Raw genomic sequence first — 461 nt, forward strand, 5'->3', positions numbered from 1 at the left:
TCTTAGAACTAATACTGTCCTTGATCTGTCTTTTCTCTAACTTCATTTTCTCCTTTCTCCTTTTCCTTCCTATTTCCCTGTTGAGTAAAGTATTTTTGTACTCAACTTTATGTTTGTATGTATTTCCCCTTCTTTAATTAATTCAAATGAAAGGATGAAGTGTCAGCTATTTCCATCACCCCTTCCTCTTTATTTGTGCACATCCTGATTGTGAGATATTTTTTTCTAAATTTCTATTCCCTTTCCCTCTTCCCCCAGTATATTCGTCTCTTGTCATCTTTCCATTCCTAAGGTCATCACAACAGAACAGAACCAAGTCTTGTCTAATTAACTCCCTCTATGATTTCTGATGATGGTAGAGTTCCCAAAGGACATGTTTATCATCTCCCCATAATTGAATGTGAGCATTTTATCATTATTTAATCCCTTGATTGTTCAGTGATTGTTCATTCATGTTCATT

This window comes from Macrotis lagotis, chromosome 7, assembly GCF_037893015.1.
Source record: "Macrotis lagotis isolate mMagLag1 chromosome 7, bilby.v1.9.chrom.fasta, whole genome shotgun sequence".
Lineage (NCBI taxonomy): Eukaryota > Metazoa > Chordata > Mammalia > Peramelemorphia > Peramelidae > Macrotis > Macrotis lagotis.